General features: G+C 38.6%; 1 non-coding gene across 1 annotated transcript; it reads left to right on the forward strand.

Moving 5' to 3' along the window:
* Window positions 1-14,438: 14,438 nt before the first annotated feature.
* Window positions 14,439-14,510, forward strand: TRNAT-GGU (transfer RNA threonine (anticodon GGU)). The gene has a single exon. It is a non-coding gene; the product is annotated as a tRNA-Thr (tRNA).
* Window positions 14,511-18,421: the final 3,911 nt, after the last annotated feature.

Raw genomic sequence — 18,421 nt, forward strand, 5'->3', positions numbered from 1 at the left:
GACTCCACGTCAGACTAGAGTCAACTTGAGATGTCGCTCAAGTTGACCTGATTGCCAGATAACGCAGAAGAGATGAAAAGTTATCCAGAAGGTTCCACGTCGGACTAGAGTCGACTTGAGTTAAGGCTTGAGTCGACCTGAGTACGCAGTCGCAGCGGAAGAACAGGATCGGAGCTGAGTTGGAGTCTACTTGAGGTCAGTATAAAAGAAGGGTTCGACTAGTAGCTAGAAGAAACAATTCCAACGATTTCCACATGCACTCTGTTAAGACATCGACACTCCGAGCATCCCCGTGCAACCCTAGAGCCGTCGCTACGCCAAATTCGCAAGGAAACGACAATCAAGCAAGATTCGACAGACGCTTTTGGTAATAGGTAATTTTATTGTAATTTATTAATCTTGTTATCAAACTTATTTTTGTAATCGATTGACTTGTGTCCGTGAGGAACAAGTCCTGTTAGTAGATTGCTCGTAGGAAACGGTCAAAGACCGTGGGCCTTAGAGTAGTAGCCTTGGGCTATGAAGCAAGTAAAGGAACTGTGTTTGTGTGTTTTCTTTATGTTTCTCTTACTTCTGTACTCTTCTTTGGCTTCCACAATACTTTAATCTTCCACAAGTTTTTATTATCGAAAATTGGTTGAAAGCGATAACGTGCTATTCACCCCTCTAGCGCGTCTCTATCGATCCTACACCAAGGTCTTGTAAAGATGTAAAGATGTAAAGATGTTGATTTAGTTCTTAATTGGGAAAAGTATCATTTTATGGTGATGATGGAATTGTATTGGGACATAGAATTTCAGAACAAGTAATAGAGGTTGATAGAGCAAAAGTAGAAGTAATTGAAAAACTTCCCCCTCCTATGAACGTAAAAGGGATAAGGAGTTTTCTAGGGCATGCAGGATTCTACCGGCGCTTTATAAAGGACTTCTCAAAGATCTCTAAGCCACTGACAAATCCTTTGATTAAAGACACAGAATTCCATTTTGATCAGACATGTCTAGAAGCTTTTTATACCATTAAGAAGACCCTAGTAACTGCACCTATAATGCAAGCACCAGATTGGAAGTTTCCATTTAAAATCATGTGTGATGCTAGTGACTATGCTGTAGGAGCAGTCTTAGAACAAAGAAAGGATAAAGTATTGCATGTCATCTACTATGCTTGCAAAACACTAGATGAAGCACAAATTAACTATGCTATTATAGAGAAAGAACTTCTAGCTGTCATCTTTGCATTTGATAAATTCAGGTCTTATCTAGTAGGATCAAAAGTGATAGTGTATACTGACCATGCAACAATCCGATATTTGTACAGCAAAAAAGATGCTAAGCTAAGACTAATCAGATGGATTTTATTGCTTCAAGAGTTTGACGTGGAAGTTCAAGATAAAAAAGGAGTCAAAAATTTTGTTGTAGATCATTTGTCACAATTACATTCAGAGAAACACAACGTGATTGAAGATCCTATGCCTATTAATGACAATTTCCCAGATGAGCATCTTATGGTAATCATGAGTACAAAGGCACCTTGGTATACAGACATAACTAATTTCTTGGCATGTGATGTTCTACCACAACTTTTCTCTTATCAGCAAAAGAAGAAGTTTCTTGCAGGCGTTAGATAATATATTTGGGATGATTCTTATCTCTATAAGAAATGTGGGAATACCATAATTCGGAGATGCGTGCTCGAGAAAGAGATGGAGCAAATACTACATTATTGTCATTCATCGTCATATGGATGACATCATGGAGGATGGAAAACAGCGACAAAAGTTTTGCAGTAGGATTTTACTGGCCAAATATCTTCAAGGATGCTAGACAATTCGTTATTCACTGCGATAGTTGCCAAAGGATGGGTAATATCTCCAAACACCACGAAATACCTCAGAACTCTATTTTAGAAGTTGAACTCTTTGATGTATGGGGAATAGACTTTATGGCTTTCCATCATCTTGCAAAAATAATTACATCCTTGTAGTAGTAGATTATGTGTCTAAATGGATTGAAGCGATTGCTTCTCCTAAATGTGACGGTACTACAGTGATCAAGATGTTCAAGAAAATATATTTCCTAGGTTTGGAGTCCCTAAAGTAGTAATCAGTGATAGGGGATCGCACTTCATAGAAAAATAGTTTGAGAAATTATTGATCAAATATGGAGTAAGACACAAAGTGGTAACACCGTATAATCCACAAATCAGTAGGCAGGTAGAAGTTTCAAACAGAGAGATAAAATAAATATTAGAAAAAACTGAATCCCTATCAAAGAAGGATTGGACATTAAAGCTAGATGATGCACTTTGGGCTTACTGAACTGTTGATGAGTGGCTTAGATTGTCTTTAGTATAGGGCAACTCGAGTCGTCTCCCAACGATTGTAGACGGTGTGTGGTAATTCTAATGGTTATTGTAATTGGGGATTTTGATTTTTTTTTCTCTTTTTGGATTAGATGGGGGGGGGGGTTGTTGTCTTAAGTTCTAATTCTAAATAATGAAAAGAACACTAAGTATTAAGAACAAATTGCATTAATAAAGTAAAGAGTGTAATAAGTAAATAAGTGCATGAACAAAGAAATAAGCAAGAGAAATCTAAGGACAAACAACATTCAAAACGTAAGGGGAATTAAAACAAACACTTGGTATGCCAAAAGACCAGAAATGGAAGAAAAGTAAATCTAATGAAAAGATGAGCGGCGAATGACGACCATGATGACGTGAAGGAGAGGAAGGTCCTCTTGCTCCTTGATGGAGGAGGCACGGCAATGAATGGAGATGGCGGTGAAGAAATGAAGGTAGGTGGCGGCTAGGGCGAATCCCCAAGAGAGAATAGCTTTTCTCCACAAAAAATCAGCTTTTATATCCCAAAATATGCTTCACGACACGACCGTGTCTCTTAGGCATGGCCTTAGGCACCCCCTGTAAAATAGGCATAGATGTGCCTATTGAGGCACACGACCTAGCAGTAGGCACGGGGAACACGCCCCTTGAGCGTGTAGCACGGTAGACACGACTTTCGTCCCCGACGAATATTAGGAGTTGTAGTAGTTATCTCCAATTTGATAGGTGGTACAGCCCATTACAGGGCCTTTTAGCATATCGTAGAGACAGAATCCATGTAAATTCCCGTGCCTAAGAGAAGTTGTAGACCTTGAAGTATCATTACTGGGCCTTTTAGTCTTCATCATTTTGATATATGGCACGTCCCGTGGTTCCATCTATGTTAAAAGTTATGATTGTTTTAGTTTTGGTCTGCAGAGTAGTCCAGTTGAGGCATGACCGTGTCTTGACCCCTGGGAAGATGAGGCACGGCCGTGCCTCGAGACACGGCCGTCATGAGACACGGCCTGGGCAAGGTGGGGCACGGCCATGCCTTGTGAGACACGGCCTGGAGAGGTGAAACATGGCCCTGGGAGCCTCTAAAACTCTCCAAATGACCTCTAGATACTTCCAAATGACCTCCAACTTGGTTCAACTTCATGACTCCTTAAGTATCCTACAAAAATATATCAAAAAATGTTAGATTCAATCTAAAATTTGTAGGAATTAGTAATAGGGTCCAAAATAAGCTCCTACTCGCAATATGTGTTAATATTCAATAGTTACACAACGAGAGGGTCAAAATATCAAGTTTTAAAGCCAAAATAAACTATAAAAATGAGTGTTATCAACTGCTTATAAAACCCCTATTGGAATAACCCCATTTTGTTTGGTGTATGGAAAAGCCTGTCATCTACTGGTGGAATTAAACATCTCCCTACTAGTAATACAATGTATCAACCTGAATTTACAAGCAGAAAGTAAAAGGTAGCTACTTAGGAAATTATCAAGAAATCTAAATCAAGGCATAAAGAGCAACCCAAGTCATACACAAGAAAAAACAAAGAAATGATGATGACAAGCACATATTACACAAGAGAATCCTCAGGAAGGAGACATGGTGCTCTCTATTTAATCAAGATTGAAATTTTTTTCGGGAAAAGTAAAATCAAGATGTCTGGACCTTAAAAAATGCTTGCATGTCTACCCCAACAGAGCTCCACCACTATAAACACAAGTCTCCATGAATGAAAAGGTTAATGGATAGAGATTAAAGAAATATTTTTTGGGTATGCCTTTGCACAAAAAACAAGATATACTAAAGAGCCATGCCCACCGGAATGTGAAAGAAGGAAGCTAAAGACCTTAAATAAGTATTTCCATACAAGTCTCTCAACAACACTAATCAAATCTTTCTCAATAAAAATAAGGCTTCAAAGAAAATAAAGCATGGTTCACCCATGGTGATCAAGCACGGCTCGCTCATGCTATCAATTATATCTAGCCTCCATTTTTTTTCAAAAACCACTTCTTTCACTTTTTTTTTCAACCTCTCCTCCCCCACACTTAAACTTTGAACTCCATCTTCTCCCCCACACTTAAAATTTGACCGTCTCGGGCAATAAATTAACAAGATAACAGTAAATCATTTCAGTCAAGGTATACCAAGAGGGTCACATATAGTAGGGAAAAAGAAATGCAACTAGCAATGAGGTAAAAGAAGAGAGCATTTACACAAAAAGAAGTTCTAGAGTTACCAAAAATGTAGAGTTTCAAAAGTGTAGACAAGATAGCCTTCATCATCATGTAGCCTATGATATTATGGCCTTGAAAAGAAGCATAGCAAGTTCTAGAGTTCCACAACATGAGTGCATATCACACAACAAGGAGAAAAATGGCTAAATCATCCTCACTAGGTGTATAAAGTCATCAAGTAAAGTCAATCAATTAGAATCCATCACCACACTAATGACCATATGCATAAAAAGTATCTAAGCATGCCATAGAATCCAAAACATGATAATCAAACTTAGCTAACTTTCACATATCTTAAAGAATGGTATGAGCACTCAAGGAAATGAAACCTAAATTCCTAACACTATGTGTAAATGAAAAACTATGTATCTTATTCACAAAAACATGTATGCAAACCAAACAAAACAACTAAAGCAAGAAATAAAAAGAAGAACAAAAGAACTCCCCTCAAGTTGGGTAGATTGGGTTGTTGAGCTTTTCATGTTCCAACACCGTCTGCATAGCTCCTTCATGAAATTTCTTCAGACGGTGTCCATTCACTTTGAAGGTCCTCTCATTTGTCGTGCCTTGCAGCTCGTTTAATACCAACTAGATCCTTGTCCAAGTTACAACATTTGAATGCCCAGAAGTCTTTAATACAAAACATGCAATGCTTGAGTGGATGCCTTAATGGGTTTTTGTCCTCCTCCAAGAAGATTTGATGCACACAAAGAGAGGAGCTAAGGTCAGGAATATCTGTAATGGTCATGTCTGCAATGGCCCATCCTAGGCCTCCATGATACTGCCTCAGATGATTCAACAATCTTTCCTCTTGATTTGCCTCCAAGTTCTCGATAATGAAAACTGGCACTTTCCCCAAGTAGACATACTTCAAGTGATCTGGTGGGGGCTTTAATTTCAGCTTTGGAGGTTGAACAAGGGATAGAAGCAATTTTTCAGGACCTATGTAACACCCATAATTTTCCTTAAATAATTCCTTGATATTAATGAATGATGCTAGTAGAGAAAAATTTAGTAGGATTTTTCCTAATGGGCTCTATGGGCTTAAGGTTTTTCGTAATGGACTTTTCTCTTATATGGGCTAGCCAATGACAAAAAGAAATGAAAATGGGCCTTAAGGAATGAATAACTTAAATGTGCTTATCTCATGTGGGCTTTGCTAAAATAAAAAGAAAAAAAGAATGGTGGTGCCAAGGATTGAACCTTGGACCTCAAGGAAATGGCAAGCCTAGGAGAAGCATGGGGTAACCACGAGGTCTAACAAGTTTTTCTTATGAAAATGATAGGGGAATTTCTACTTAAGGTTGAAAGCACATGAAAGGACACATGAACAAGTGAAGAGACACCTTGTAGACTTTACTTCATGATTTAAGGGAAGTTAATGGAGGAGTTGCAAGATGGAGTTGTAACTCCCTTCTCCACCATCCTTTTTAAACTCTTCCTCACCGAAATACTCTCCCTTCTTCCATTTCCTCACCGAAAACAACTCTCTCCTCTCTTGTTCTTCTTGTGGCCGAGAGTTCCTTGGGAGCTATCTCCATCAACAAAGCTAACAAGGCAAAGGAAAGGGGTTTAGGAAGGCTAGGAGGATATAGGAGAAACAAGGAAGAACTAAGGGCTTCTCAAGGCTTCATCTTCTCTTCTCTTTAGGGTATAAACATTCTCTAAAGGTCTAGGTAAGACTCCCCTCACCTTGCAACATAATAGCTCTATGATGATGATTTCATGAATTTCTAATGTTTTATGTGTTGTTGTTGATAAGAGCATGAAGGAATCTCTTCTTAAAGTTTCGGCCATGATGATGTTAGGGTTTTTAAGATATGTTTTTAATAAGCTATGTTCCCATATGATTCATGATGATGTATATGAATAAAGTTGGTTGTTTTCCATGTGGTTAAAAATTTAGGGTTTCATGATGTTTAGGTTTCGGCTAAGATAGGGAAGATAGGTTTTTAAATTATGTTTTCATCTAGCCATGTGTTGCAAGTATTACTTGTTTGTTTCCCTTTGATAGATCAAGGTTTCATGTGGTTTAAAAACCTAGATTTCATGCTATGATAGGGTTCGGCCAATAAGAAAACTTAGGGTTTTTAAGTTATGCTTTTAACCTAGTAATGGTTGTATATGTTATGTGATGTTTTAACATGTTTTAGGGCTCATATGATTGGATCTATTCCATGCTATTTGTCTTTAAAGTTTCGGCCAAATCTTGTATAAGAGAGTTAGGTTAGGTTTCAAACTTAACTATGGTTGCAAATGCTATGTAATGGATTCTTATCATGGTTTAAGGTCTCATGTGGTTAGATCTAAAACAAATCAAGAGTTTCATGGAAACTAGGGTTTTGGCCAACACTAAAACAAGGGACTTAGGTGATGTTCTAAACCTAATAAATGGTTTCAAATGTTAGATGAACTTTAACAAGACATAGGGTGTCATGAGGTTAAGCCTAACCTAGGGTTTCAAGCTCATGGGGTTTCGGCTAAGCTTAGTTAGGAGCTCAAGTGATGTTTTAAATCTAGTTAATAGGTTTAAATATCATTTGATGTTCTCTCATGATGATATAATGGATTAGGGTTATATGATAGGTTGAGAATCTAAAGGGGACTCTAAGATGATTCGGCCAACCTTAAGAAATTAGGGTTTTTGGTTGTGATAGCGCTCCGCAAGTATACGGAATATCGTCAAGTAATAAAAAGATCGAATCCACAGGGACCGTGGAATTACTTACTAGATTTAGCACAAAAAGGTGGAGAGAAAACTGAGCATGAGTTGTGTGGGGGAGATGGGAGTGTTCTAAAGTACTTTATCCTAGAGTTCAGAGAAAGGAATCGACTGTGACACTGGTTTGTGAAACGATCCTAGGACTTCGGACTCCTCAGAGTATGGATTGATTGACTTGGATCCTCTACCTTTCCTCAATAATTGTTCAATTGTAGGGATGTTAACCAATTTATCCAATTCGACCTCGTCAGGTATCCTCGGAATAAGGCATTGGTGTTCTTACGTCACTCGTTGTCGGTTTGAGATGGTTCTAGAAGCCCGGTTCAAGGCATTCCCGTGTCACTCAGGCGCCCCGGAGTACTAAAAGAACCCTATCCCCTGTCACAGGATATCTTTTTACGGACCTCTCCCCAACAACGGATGACCGCTAACTATCCCTCATAAGAATTAACTATGAATTAAGAAACCCCTCGAAAACTCGCCCGGTTCAAGGCATTCTTCCTGTCACGAAGCGCCCCGGTGTACGGCCTAATGATTTCTCAATCCACAATCAATCCCTACCCTCATGGATTCATACACACACAATTTATCATTCAACACATAAGCATAAATCCACAAAGCAATAGACAATTATATCATTGAAAACGGTAGATTAATCAAATCCAAAATACAATCATCCAGTACATCTGATTTATCCTACATCCTAGAATCTAGGGAACTACTTCATAGCATGGAGATTACAAGCCAAAGGAAGGAAGGAATACATCTTAATCCAGAGATACAACAATGAAGTGCAGGAAATAAGACTTATCTTCTTCCTCGGACTGCAAACTCTGCGTAGATGGGATGAGGATGGAATGGAGCAGTCGGATCGGTGGATGGATCGTCGAATCTCGCTCCGAAACAGGCGTCGGTGGCTCTAGAACAGCTCCAGTGGCTCTCCAAGGTCTCCCCTCTTTTCTTAGGTCACTAAGAGGACCTATTTATATGCAGGTCACGAGTCAGCAACGCCCCGCTCACACGGCCGTGCCTGGGAGGCACGGCCCAGTGTGGGCACTGTCGGTTGAAGAGGCACGGCCGTGCCTTGGGGGCACGGCCTTAGGCAGTCAAGCTTCTGTTTTGGGGCACGGCCGTGCCTCTGGGGCACGGCCGTGTAATAAACTCCCTATGAGGCACGACCCTGTCTTGCCTTATCTTCAATTGTTACTCCATTTTGCCAGCTTTTGCTCCAAATTCCATCCTGAAACAAGTAAAAACACGAGCAGATCTCCGAACTAGGAAATGCAAGATATGTGCCTAAATGCATAAATAAGGGATGCAATGTACACAAGATTTTAACAATAAACTCAGAAAGATGTGCAAATAAAGCGTAAATACATATATAAACTCTACGCACATCAGGTTGGGTCTAGGGTTTCATATATGATCAACCATGAAATGGATAACTATGATTAAACTTGGTTAAGTTTCATGTAGTAAGAATTTGCAAGACCCTAAGGAAAGGAAACCTATAAGTTTTGGCTAACCCTAATGAAAGGTTAGGGTTTGAGTCAAATTAGAGTTTCAATAATGTTATCCATGATGTATGTTTATCTCATGCCAAGGTTATGAAATGAGATCATGTTATGTTATATCATGCTACATGAAATGATATTTGAATGTTCATCATGTTAAATGGATGATGAAATGATAAGGACCATTCATGATGAAAAGAAAATGAAAGCATGTACATTATGTTACTTTAATGCATGACTTGTACTGGATCCCGAAAGGGACTCCAAGGGATGGGCACCTTAAGAACGCCCCTAGGTTGAAGTACATAGAGAAGACCTAGTTACCAAGTAGTCGAGACTAGCTATCTCGTACATACTTGAAGGAAGGCGCGCAAAGAATGAAATGGGTACAAGCCGGGGACCCCAAATAATGATGATGATGATTATGTTAATCTATTATAGTATTAAGTTTTCAAAGGCATATTCATCATTTTGTATGCATATGATTTAAATGCTAAGGTGAAAGAATGTTTATGTGCTTTATGCAATGATAATATGTTCCCATGCTTATGTGTTTATTATGTGATATAATGTTATGCTTAAAGTGACGATTGGTTTTTGGTGAGTAGAAAAGGAGCTTACTAAGCCTTGTGCTTATAGTTTTCTTCCTTATGTTGCAGAGCCAAATAGAAGTCACTAAGAAATAGGAGGCAGCAGGGAAGGGCTGACAGTGATGTGTGTGGTAGTGACGTGACAAAGTTCCTGGCAATATGAAATGTTATATTTGCATGCTGACTATCTGGATTGTTTTATGTGGAATGTTTGGTTTGAAAAACTGATATGCTAAGATGTTTAATTAGAACTTAATATCTAGATAATACATGCATAATAAGTTTTACTTATCACATAGGAAATCACTACTATGTTATAGGTTTTATGTTTCTATTGCGAAGTTTTGTGGTTTTTCAATGAAAACAAACTGTAGCATCCGTCAAGGCCTACGTAAGGGCGGGCGTTACAACCTTCTTCCAATATAGAGATCTCTACACAAGAATCAACAACATCATCAGTGATACAAGAAAATGAAAATTGTTCCTCACTTAGCTTCACATTCTCCTCCTTGATCTTGTTAAGTTTTCTCCACATCTTGACCTTCAAGTTCTTATCTTTTATTTCGAGCTCCAATACTGGATGCCTCGTCTCTTCAAGGGTATCTTGTTCTAGCTCCATCCCCTTTTGGTTTAACTCCTCCTCAGTGTTGGTATCCATCTCAATCAAGGAGGCATCTATGCCACATTCTAACTCTCATCAGGAAGTCCTGCTCTTTGGAGAAATGACACTGGCACTGGCTCTGGCTCTAGCTCTAAATTCTGTGCAATGATAACAGGTCAGTTCAGGAAATCAGAAAACCCTCTCTGAAATCAGAATATGGCACGAACAGGTTGTTGAAGTTGCAATCTGGAATTTTGACGCTTCGTTCTTGCGTGAATGAAGTTGGCGTTGATCTAGAGGTGTTCCGAGGTCTTCAAAGAACCCCTCTTCAGTTCCCGGAAACACCCAAAGCTCGTTTCACGCCGAAAATTTACAGAAAGCCGCCGGAACAGAGGATGGACGCGGATGGAGAAACCTTCGCTGTCGCACGTTTGGCCAGCTGCCGAATGCCGCCCGAACAATTGCTTCTTGCTTCTTCAGAGATCCAAAAACACGAAGGAAAAGAGAGGAAACTGAATGGGGCGGACCGGAGTTCTGACGGAGGTGAAACAGGGGAAGGAACGGGTGAAACAGGGGAAGTTTGCGGAGAGGAATCACGGTGAACAGCGGCGCGCCCTGTTCTCGATTAAACGGTGGTTTATATAGTTACGGGTTGATTAATCAATGAATCCTGGCCGTCCGTTCTGAATTTGATGATCTGGACTTGATCTAGGGCTTTAGGGCAGCTTAGGGTTTGTGAAAAATTCAGGGATTTTGATCGGGCTCGATCTAGATCATGTCCTCCATGTTGGCTTGATCAATTTGGCAAATTTGACTCGATTTGATCGTGGTTGAGCTCGAGTTGAGTCCGATTTGAGCCCTAAAATCAATTAAAACCAAATTAATACAAAAATTCACCATTAAATCATAAAAATTATATCAAGCCTCAAATCATGCAATATAGGACAAATACGAATGAATCGATTCATTTTATAATTTATTTTCATGTAAAAGCCCAAAAATAAATCGATTAAAAATTAATAAAATCCTAACTCATCAAATTCCCCCACACTTACCCTTGAGCGTCCCGCTCAAGTCAACAAAATAAACTAGGATTGTACCCCCTAGATCATCCTCAATCATGATTAGAAACAATTAAAAGAAAATTATCTAAGATTATTAAGTATCAAAAATCCAAGCCATGAATTAGACCTTTGTTCTTGGCTAACCACCTAGCAAATTTCATCCTTCATGATTTATTGAGATAAATGTATCACACTAATGCTCACAAGGTCAGTAAATAATTTTAGTGGCTCTCATCCTAAATGCTAAATCATGATCAATGTAGAGTGGAGCTCACTCAAGCACTCATGTTTCATGCTTTCCATAGGCTTGCTTGCTATCTACTCTCCACTTGCATTCTTGAATTGGAATCCACAAATATTAAGGATTATTAAAGATGATAAAGAAATCAAGAACTGAGACAATTGAATTAAGAATTTAGAAATGAAAATTTCAAGAGAAAAGTGTTTCAAGAAAAGAAAGTGCATGAAAATGGAAGACATGGGTATAAGTAAATGCTATCAATGAACCTTTGCCCTTTTCTAATTCATTTCTTTTGTAACACATTTGTTTCTGTTTTCTCTTCAAAGCTATGAAAAAAAAATCTGATATAAATGAAAAGCCCTAAACTAGGTGTCACGGTAGGGCTTCAAATTAGAATTTATAGATTTTATCGAAAACCCACGATGAATTCAAGCAAATGAAGTATAGGGGCCTCGAGTCGTGTTTTTCCAAGGACTAATAGAAAATTGAATGAATTGAGCTTATGGTGTGTCGTATTTTTGGGTTTTTCGAATAAAATGGGGTTTTGGTGTTTTTAAATGAAATGAAATTCAAAATGCAATGCAATTAAGAAACTAGGGAATTCAAAAGCCAAAAATTGAGTTTCGAGGAACTAAGCTAGGTTTCAAAATAAAACAAAGCAAATGTGCACTCTAACTATCAGCAATACTTAGTTATCAACCACAAACTAATGCTTAAACTAAGCTATCAAGTGATCTGATACAAGATCAGTAACCTTGATACGGAACAGTGTCCATTCAAGGTTTCTAAATTCGAGTTCAGTTGCAATGAGGATTGAAACTAAGCTTACAAGATTTCCAAAACAACTCTAAGACAATCAGCTATCCAAGTTCAATCAACTCCCATCAACACCAATACTCAAACCATAAAGCACTAACTCCGTGATACACAAGCTCACAAAAATTGGCACAAACAGCAACTTATCAGAGTTTCAGAACTGATTCGGAGTGCAATTGAAGGGTAAAAGGAAGCTAATGAAACTCTAAAACAATTCAAAATCCAAACACAAGCTAAGCATTAACTAGTTAAACTGAATTGACAAGGTTTAATCGGGAACACTAATTCGGGAATGGGATTAAACAGAATCAAGGAAATGCTGTAAATAGAAATGCAGAAACAAAACAGTAAACATCCAATTCTCCTCTTCTCGTTCGATTTTCCTCAGCTGGTCGTCAATCAGCCGCCGGATAACCAATGCTGGCTCCGATAATCCCTTGGAGGCTTGAATCTGGTTTCTGAGGTGTTTTGCTCGCGTGCTCGAACCCGGAAAAACCGAAGAAACCCTCTCCTGGCGATAACAGAGCTCGGCACAGCGGCATTGAAGCTGCAAAAACTGGATTCCGTGCTTCAACTTGCTCCGATCGATCTGATCACTATTTAGGAAAGCTCCACGCTCCTAGGAGAACCCCTCGGAGGATTGCGGAGCCGGATTATGCTGAGGTTGGCCGGAACACGCCGAAACAGGGTCGCTGCCCGCCGGAGAAACCCTCTCCTTTGCGCCTCGTCCAGCTGCTGGGATTCACCCAATCAACCGGCTAAAGACTCCTCTAGGATCAAGGAACACCGTGGAAAAGATTTGGGTGGACGGGACTGCGCCGTTTGGTACGTCGCGGGGCAGGTTCTTCTCGCGGGACGAAGATGAACAGTGGTGGCGCAGCCACTGTTCACTTCTCAATGTTTAGATTATATACCTTGATTAATCCGAAAATCTGGGCCATCCGTTTTGAATCCGACGGTGCACATTTGATCTGAGCTCTAGGGCTTCTTAGGGTTTCCAAAAAATTGTGAAATTTTGATCAGGCTCGATCCGAGTCATATCCTTCATGTTGGCTTGATCAATTTGACAAATTTGACTTGATTTGACCGCGGTTGAGCTCGAGTCGGATCCGGTTTAGCCCTAAAATCAATAAAAATCCATTAAATGCCAAAATTTCACCGTTAAATCATAAAAATTATATCAAGCCTCAAATTATGCACTATGGGACAAATAAAGTCAAATTGATTCAATAAATAATTATTTTCAATGTAAAAGCCCAAGAATAAATCGATTTAAAATTAATAAAATTCCAATTCTCAAACAGTCCGTCCCCATTAACCGCTCGGGCATCGACCCAGGAAGAATTCATTCTAGGCTTATAGATAATCCATAATCAACTTCCTTTCGCAGTACCCCCAGGGGAAGTCGAATCCCCGCTGCCTCCTTGAAAGAGAGATGTCCTGAACCACTAGACGATAGGGGCATATCCGCCCGACTGTCATCATACTATGATGATAGTATGTATAGTTTTTTGGAATTGTCAATATAATCTAATGATATGACTAAATCCGAACACTCTTTTCTACTTTTGTGTTATGATTCCATAGAATTTTTTATTGGATGGGAATAAATGAACCGTCCAATTTTCATTTATTTTTTTTTTTTGTTTGCTTTATTTAATTTGTATTTATATAAAATACTATATATTATATATATAGTATATATAATATATATATAGTATAGCGAATATAGCGAAAGGAGGTATAGGATTCTGTCCGTTCAGGCAGTGATTGGTCCAGCATAACGGAAAAGGATGTAAAAACTCACTTAATTTCTTTTCTTCTTCACTCATTAATTTTAACTTAAAACTCGTTGCTTCCTTCATTGTTCAGATAAAATAGGCCATGCATATCACTATTTCACATTAAGTCAGAAAATTCAAAAACGATAGAAATTCTCTTTTTTACTTTTTTATAAAAATTCGGTTCAGGGTACGAATACCTTCATCACATAATTCAATAAAATCTATTGAATCTATGTCAGTGTCAGATTGGTACATGTATCAATCGAGTAAATCTCGTTTTGATTGGTCAGTAAAAGGAAAGAGGCGGGGTCGGTCTTGAAACAATTCATTGCATTATTAAAAGAAAATTGACCCGCTTCACCTTTTGAGGGTAAATCGAATTGATCCTTTACTTTATAAATATAAATGAAACCCCTATGTATATGATATGTACATGATATATACATATATTATTTTTATTTGTATTTGTTTGCAGTATGCAGTGCAGTAGACTCATAATGAAAATGGCTATAATTCATGAATTGAATACAAAGGGCCCTTTTAACTCAGTGGTAGAGTAACGCCATGGTAAGGCGTAAGTCATCGGTTCAAATCCGATAAGGGGCTTTTTTCACTAAACTAAAGTTTTAGTCTTCGTTTTCGGTGTAGAATAGAGATATTCTTTTTATTTGTAAAAAGCAAATGGTAACCACCATTATAATGACTTTTTATTATTACGAGTTATAGTTAGAAAGTTTATTAAAAAATGAAACATTATTAATTCATTATTATTAGTTATTTTTCTTTTGGTTGTTATTGTATGTATGACTTGGATGTTTTGTTTTTAAACTTATGACTTTGTTTTGGTTGTTATATATTTTTTTTGATGTATGAACTTGGATGTTTTGTTTGGAACTTATGACATGCTTTGATGTGTTCATAACTTACTTGATTAAATGTTCAAATTTTGTTATCTCATATGTGAAGTCTACCTTTGTGCTCATAAATAAAGATGCATAATTTCATACCTTAAGGGGGAGCAAAAGTTTGAAATACCTAGATGAAATTAAATTTCACAACTTCAAGGGGAAGTTTGATTTAAGGAGTCGTAATTTCAAAACATTAAGGGGGAGTTTAATTGTTTAAACTTCAAATAATTGTGATTTTGGATTATTAAGGGGGAGCATTTATTTTAAATGGTGTTTGAGAGGATCATATGGTGTTTAGGGGGAGCCTTGTGGTTAAATCCTAAATCAACAAATTCAAACACATTTTATTTTCCCTCAGGAAATTAAGAATAGTTTCAAAATAAGAGAATTCAAATAAATTAGAAAGGTTGATACAAACTTGGACCTTTGTTAACCATTTTTGGAATTTGTATCAAACTACCATTTTTGAGATCCAAAATTTTTCAAATTATTTTTCTCAAATAGGGTTAGTCATAAGTAATTTACGTGTGTAATTTCACGAATTTTTGAAACTCGTACAATTACTTATGCATTTTTCAATCTCGTCCCTGATAACTGAAATTCAGTATATCAGTCAACTGGCTCAGATTGCAGTCGACTGCTGAGTCGACTGATACACTATGAGTCGACTGATATCCCTGATTTCAGCATACTTTGAGAACTTAAGGTATTATTTTTTCCCTCCGAAACTATTGTTGATGCAATGCTTGACCTCTTGTTTTTTCAATCATAAATTTCCTTTTGATGCTTGACAAAAAAAGGGGGAGAATGGATATAGTTTAAGTTATTTGATTATAATGGAGATAATTTGAATAACTTTGGGAAAGTTAAAGGGAAGATTAGATATGTTTTGAGCATGATTATTGATTGGAAATGTTGATACATATTATATTGATCATGTTTTATGATGAATTCATTGTTGCAATGTTATTTGCTATTGGCTAATTGAATTCATGCTATACATGTTGATTTAAAGACCTAACTTAAACGATTTTTGCTAAACATCAAAAAGGGGGAGATTGTTGGTGCAATCGTGCCCCAAGTGATTGGATTTTAATGTTTGGCTAAAATTAGTTTAAGCTAGGCAATGTGTTATGATCTAACATGTGTGATGCAAGTTTGCAGGAAAGTCCAAGCGTGGTCTTGGCAAGGAAAAGTCCAAGGGGGTAGTCTTGGCAAAGAAAAGTCCAAGTGGGTAGTCTTGGCATTTGGTGAAGTCCAGGAGGTGCGGCCTCTTGGCAAGGATGATTTAGCACGACGAAACTGAGGGAAACGTCTCAAGCTAGTGCAAGGATGGTCACGAGGCTTGTGGAAGGCATTTGAAGGTTTGCGTCAAGGCTAAAGGTTTAAGAAATAGCTGAAAGGGGGAGTTTTCAGCTAGAGCAGTCGACTGGGGTTGATCCGAGACACACACAGAAAGATCGGTCGACTGGGAGTCAACTTGGAGTCGACTGGTATCAGTCGACTGATGCTTTGATCAGTCGAATGATAGCCGACCGTTTCGATGCCAGCTACGCAGATTCGGAATAATTAATGGCATTTAATGTCATCAGTCGACTGGCCCTGCCAGCAGTCGACTGATGCTCCGAAAAATCATAAAAGTGGTGTTCGACGCGAAGAACAACAACAACTCTCATTCTTTCATTCTTCTGTGAACATCAATTCTGTGATCTTGTGTACTCTTCCTCTAGACTTTGAGATTTACAACTGTAAGGAAGAGATCAAGTTTGTGAGGGTTTCTCCGCCTTCGAAGGGTTCTTCGAGAAGGAGATCTTTCATAGTGGAATCGTCGGGCTGTGTGTGTGGATCCTTGGATTAGTCACCTCATAGAGGTGGATACCAAGTAAATCGAACGGGTTAGCGATCTTGCTTTTCTTCTCTGTTATTCTTGCTTCCGCTGACGTTTTCGCAGGAGAAAAATCAAAGAATCGCTATTCACCCCCCTCTAGCGAACGCACCGATCCCAACAACCAGGTGAAAAGTCCATGCAAGGTCGGAGACCAAGGGGCATGATAAAAATCCAATCAAGTACGGTCAGGAGGACCGGAGGACGTGGTGAAGTCTGGGTGGTCAGGAGGACTAAGTCGCAGCAGCAAATCCTGAGGGCTAAGGACAGAGCCGAGCAAATGTCCAATGAGTTAGGAGGACTCAGTTGGCAAAAAGTAAATTCTCCTGAGTGGAGTGAGTCAGGATGCGTTCCCAAGGGTAATAGTATGCGTCGGTCTAACCTAGGGTCTCACTAGAGATCTGAAGTTAAGACCCAAAGATAGTTTTTGGAACTAACTCTAAAAATAATTAATTTACATGTTATTTCGACTAACATCATTTGCAGGGTTGGAAAAACTAAACAACGCAGACTCCGAGCAAAACTGCCCAGACTTTACTGTTGGAGTCGACTTGAGTGAAGACTCGAGTCTACTCGAGCCTGGTCAGCAAGCTTTGGACGTCAACACAGTTTGGAATTCCTCCACGCGAGACCAGAGTCAACTGGAGATGATGTAGGAGTCGATTTGAAGCAGCAAATCTCATAAGAAGACTCCATGTCATACTAGAGTCAACTTGAGATGCCACTTGAGTCGACTTGATCAGCGGATAACGCAACGGCGAAGGAAAAGTTATCGGGAAGGCTCCACGTCGGACTAGAGTCAACTTGAGTCGAGGCTCGAGTCGACCTGAGTACGTAGTCACAGTGGAGAAATAGGATCGAAGCTGAGCTGGAGTCGACTTGAATTCCCATCTGAGTCAACTTGAAAGCAGTATATAAGAAGGGATCAACCAGCAGCCAGAGTAACTCCTTCCAGCGATTCCTCCATGCACTTTGTTGAGACGTCGGCATCCCGAGCATTCCCGTGCAACCATAGAGTTGCTACTGTAGGGATGTATACTGTAAGCCTAAGCTTTTGTATGAACATCAGTAATTTAATGAGAATTATATTTAGTTAAATGTATGTGTTTTAGTCAAATACAGTTGTCCATTTAATTTATACTGTAGATAACATTGTGTGTGGTGCCACACAGAAGATCATGTTATCGGTTCTTTATAAGTTATAAAAAGATGCTCACAACCGTGATGGATAGGGACAAACCATTGAAACTGTTGTAGTGTAATTTGGTATTAGTTTATCTTAACTATAAAATTACACTAGTATACTTTGTGTGTATTGAGCAGGACCGATTGAGGTCATTCAATTTATACTGACTATATAATCGAACTAGACCTCGGTTATCATGGAAGTGCATACTCTTAATACCGATATAATAACAAGCACATATACTTAGCATATATTTCTTTGATTCATCAAAGGGTGAGATTTATCTCGTTAGATCAAAAGGCCCGATGAGTTGGGAAATAATGTTATGTATATAGTGTGTTGTTGATTATAGAAGGAAACTGTGTCCTATAAAATAGGTTGATGATGTCCCTTGAGGAGCTCAAAAAGATTATCATGTAAACCCTACAGGTGGACTTAGTTCCGCATGATAATAAGGTTGAGTGGTACTACTCTCGGACTCAAAAGTTAATTAATTGAGTTGTTAGTAATTCAATTAATTAACGGACATACGATATCT

Source organism: Curcuma longa, chromosome 2 (genome assembly GCF_044706935.1).
Source record: "Curcuma longa cultivar G26 ecotype Majalengka, Jawa Barat chromosome 2, ITB_CL_G26_1.1, whole genome shotgun sequence".
Taxonomy (NCBI): Eukaryota; Viridiplantae; Streptophyta; class Magnoliopsida; order Zingiberales; family Zingiberaceae; genus Curcuma; species Curcuma longa.